Genomic DNA, 4,767 nt, shown 5'->3' on the forward strand with positions numbered 1-4,767 from the left:
GTTCAAGGTGTTCAGCTATTCCATTATAATGTGTGTTTAAACAAAAGCCAGTCTGACTCCAGAGTGACATCACCCCACTCAATTCTAGTTCAATCAGATGCTGGTAGATAACCAGATTGTAGCTGGGGGTGTGGGTCCTGTTTGCCAGTTGAAAAGATCATGGCTAGCATCGGACTGTCAAGAAAGCAGACTGGGAGAAGATTTAATGAAACCAAAAACTAGATAGAGTACAAAGATGGCAGGATTGCCCATATGTATGGATTTCTTGTACCTCGAGGAATGAACTCCTAAATATCCCTGAGAGGCAAGAGTGGACAGAAGGCTGGGAACAGAGGTGTGCACAGGTATCTCCTTTGCAGCTGGTGACCGACATTATTGACAACCACATCTCACATGACACAGAGATAAGCACTTTACAAATTAATGTGACAAAAAACTCTCCTGCAGTCTGATTAGACTTTGTCATTTTTGTGTTAGCATGTTAATTATGTAGATGAGGAAACTGACACATTCAAGACGTTCCTTGAATTTCAAAGGCCACATGGTGAAGCTTGGTGCCAGAACCAATCCCCCAGGATTTTCAATTTCAAGCTGGTATTCTTTCTATCAGGTCTCACTGCCAATAGAATCACCTTTGCTTTCTCTAACTTTGCTTAGTCACTCCTGTGGCTCCACTAAGTAACTCTCTGCCAAGGCAGAAATTCTCAGAAAACAAATGTACCAGTGAGGTTGATGAAATGAGATAAAAATAGAGAAAAGGAAGGAGGCATGTTGCAAAGTGGCGTCCATCAATGCAAGAGGAAAGGGACATACTGGGAGGAAAGAAAAAGAGAAAATTAAAGCCAATGAGTCAGTTCTGAGACGGTGAGCAGAACAAATGTCGCATGTGTACCTGCATCTCTCCTATAGGTGTGATCCTGAGGAGTTGTATATAAGGTGAGCAAAAGTGTAACGCACTGTGGAAACTGTCTAGCTGTTGGGATCCTACTGGGAACTATTTTTCAAAGTGAAGAAAACTCTGATAAACCTCTACTTTGTTTATGGAGAGTACTTAGCCCAGCTGTACCCAGAAAGCTTGAAAATGCCACCCACACAAATATAACCCTGAGACAATTTTTGTTTACCAAAAATTTGGAAAATTTGCTTAAAAGGAACATTAAAAGTTGTTTAGCTTCATGACATGGACATGTGACAATGTGCATGGTTACCTTCTATTGTAAATTTGAAAAAAACTTTACTGCATCTATTGCTGAGGGATGAAGAACATTTTCTTCGGCTTTGAACTACTTTAGTTAAAATCTGATTGTAAAAGGCAGCACTTGAGACTGCATCTTATTCATTTTGTACTTTTTTCCTGCACCAAACAAATTTTTTTTGGTGATTAATAAAGGGTGCAGTATTCTATTTAGATATCAGAGTTCATTATTAAATAATTTTAAATTATTTCAGTAAAGACATGTGCAGACAATTTATATTAAAAAATTGAATCAATTTGACTTACATTTCCCTTTAGTTCAGTGGTTCTCAACCTTGGCTGCACATTAGAATCACCTGGGAATCTTCTTAAAATCCTGATTTCTGGGCCTCATCATTAGTAACAAAGAAACAGAATTTCCGGAGGATGAGGCCCAGAAATCAGGATTTAAAAAAGATTCCCAGGTGATTCTAATGTGCAGCCAAGGTTGAGAACCACTGCTCAAGTTGAAAGGAAAACTCATTGACTCCAAAGCAACTGTTTTCTTTTTGAAAAAAAAAAAAAATTCAAAAATCACCCAGAGACAATAGGGAGTGTCCCAGATGCTTGTGATTTTATTTCTGTGTGGTTAAAGTTCAGCTTTCTCAACATACTATAATCTCAGTGTAACTGGCCAAATTCCATGGTGGATAATTAGATCTAGCTTACCAGGGCAGATTTGGCCGGAGAAGGCAATCAGAATGTACTTGTGGGAATCCATTAGGCAAGTTTGTTGTGTTTGACATGAGTGGTCGGCCTCACCTTACTTGCCAACTGCACTAGCCCAGCAGGTTCTACTGGAGTGAGATCACGGCTTGGCTCTCATTTCCACACATAGTAGATAAAAGAAGCCACCAAAGAAATGGCCTGACTTTGGGCCTCAGAAGTTCTCTTTCTTATTTGCTTTCCCCAAACCCTTCTTCCGAGAACCCTACGTTATACGTTTATAATTCCCTCATTTATTCATCCAATAAATATTGACTAAATACCTATAATGTGTCAGGCACTGACCCAGGCTCTAGAAATACAAGAAGAGTTGTACACTTTCTGGATTTTAAGGACAGAAATAATAAAGATTTGAATTATTGAGCTCTGAGAATTGTAGCATTTTTCACCGACTATTTTAGTTATGCATTTCTAGGACTCTGAAGGCAGGAAATGTCTGGTTCTGTTTCTTTCTTATGGGGTGGGGCCACAACATTAGTAACAAAGAAGCAGAATTTCTGGAGGATGAGGCCCAGAAATCAGGATTTTAAAAAGATTCCCAGGTGATTCTAATGTGCAGCCAAGGTTGAGAACCACTGCCTTAGATTGTGAAAGCAGTGGTTTATGCTCTATTTGTTTCCCACTTTCAATGTCCATGGACCATCTTCAAGACTTTTGACATATTTACATACTATTGTGCTTCTGTAAATACACTACTATTTTTTTTTAACTTAGTTAAATTTGTTTAATAACAAATCTGGTAAGTCACTTTAATATAAATATATGATTACTAAATTAAATATTTTTTTTTCTGTATGCATTCCCAGACCTTCTCAAGTATTCTCAGTATTACACAGAGCATTACACTTGGGGAAGCTTTGAGAGTGGGGAATGGCAGAAAAAAAATGCATAAGTACTGGTAGTATTCATAGCAATGGTAAGAAGAGCTATTATTTATTGAAGGCTTTACATGTGTCATTTATTTTATTTAATCTTTACAACTTTCACAGCCATGAATATCACACAAATGTGAGGCAAAAAGACAGGGAAGAGGGGACAGCTTAGGGCAACTGTACCTAACACATGTTATTATGTTTTTAGTATTTATTCTTTTCTTTAGTTAACTGAGATTTCACACCTGATTATTATATGAAAAATGGAGTGTGATGGTGACAGATTAAAAAAAGCTTTTAATCAAATATATTTGCTGTTTGTCAAAGAATGCTAGTGTTAATCACACCCATGCTAGGAATGCTGGATGGAGCAAGAGAAATCAGATTAAAACTTTGTTTTAGCTAATGGTTTCTGCTTCCTCAGTTGCTAATCAGTGAGAATATCCTTGTCCTATTGAACTAAAGCATTTGATCAAAAGCTTACGTATTCTCTGGCACCTAACTTATTAAAGGCAAAAATCTTCCAGCTCTCTGCTAAGAAAAGATTGAAATAAATTGGGGTGGGGGCAGGCTAGAAGGGGCCAATGAAGGGCAGAGGGGACATATGTAATACTTTCAACCATAAAGATTTAAAAATTTTTTTAAAATAAAATATTATCACAAAATGTTAGATTTTGAAGAGAGTTAAGGAACGTAAGACAACTTGCACACTTTACAGAGAAAAGAAGTTAAACCAGTGATAATTAGGGAAAATTTTCCTGTGTTTCCATACTTGGTATGTCCAACATGAAATTTATGACACATAATTGTTTTTAATGATGTACCTGAAGTTTGCTTTCAATATATGGTGAATCCAAGTAAAAACCATGCCTTATTTCTCATTCTACGTTTTTAGCACATTGCCTTGTACTTAGTTGGTGCTGAATAATCATATATATTTTTTCTAATTAAATGGTATGATACACCCCATAAACCTTCTTTTTAATTCTTCTTTGCTATGGACTTTCTAGATGCTTAATTCTCATTCCCTTATTTATCTTCCTTGACAAGTGTTAAAGGCAGTGTACTTCAGAGATACTTTGGTGACTAATAAAGACGTAGATAGCTGGAGCAGTGGGCTGCCCATTGTCGTGTTTACGTATTCTGGGAATTGTCAAAACAAGAAAGATGAAAAATCTAAGGATGTATGAACTATGTTGATTAAATATTTTCATCAGATATTTACAAAAATTGTGGGAGCTGTAAGAAATAATGAATCTATCATTAGCACTATTGTTATGGAAGAAATTATCTAAAGGTTGTATGCTTAGAAAAAAGTTAAAATAAGCCCTGACTGGTTTGGCTCAGTGGATAGAGCGTCGGCCTGCAGACTCAAGGGTCCCAGGTTCAATTCCGGTCAAGGGCATGTGCCTTGGTTGTGGGTACATACCCAGTAGGGAGTGTGCAGGAGGCAGCTGATCGATGTTTCTCTCTCATTGATGTTTCTAGCTCTCTATCCCTCTCCCTCTCCCTTCCTCTCTGTAAAAAATCAATAAAATATATTTAAAAAAGTTAAAATAAGCTAGTTTTTTCACATAATTAAATGATCAAACAGTTACTCTTATTATTTTTCCTTAGCTCTGTTAAAATATAAGTGGTATATAAAAAACTGCACATAATTAATGTACACAATTTGATGACTTTAGGCATATGTATTTATTTGTTGTATCCATACTCTGATTATTTCTCACAGTAGTCTAATTAAAGTACTAGAGGCCTGATGCATGAAATTCGTGCAAGGGGCTCGGCCCCTGCTGCCACATGGCTGCCTCTGCCTCGACCCCTGGGGCACCGCGGCTTAGTCCAGAAGGTAGTCCGGTCTAATTAGCATATTACGCTTTTATTATTATAGACTAGAGGCCGGGTGCACAAAAATTTGTGCACTCGAGGGGGGGG

General features: G+C 37.3%; 1 long non-coding RNA gene across 1 annotated transcript in view; it reads left to right on the top strand.

Moving 5' to 3' along the window:
• The first annotated feature begins 810 nt into the window (after positions 1–810).
• Positions 811–4,767, top strand: part of LOC106724770 — a 78,477-nt gene continuing 74,520 nt past the window's right edge. The window contains exon 1 of the long non-coding RNA XR_001360609.1: positions 811–936. This is a non-coding gene — a long non-coding RNA (uncharacterized LOC106724770). The remainder of the gene's footprint in view (positions 937–4,767) is intronic.

This window comes from Myotis brandtii, unplaced genomic scaffold, assembly GCF_000412655.1.
Source record: "Myotis brandtii unplaced genomic scaffold, ASM41265v1 scaffold963, whole genome shotgun sequence".
NCBI lineage: Eukaryota > Metazoa > Chordata > Mammalia > Chiroptera > Vespertilionidae > Myotis > Myotis brandtii.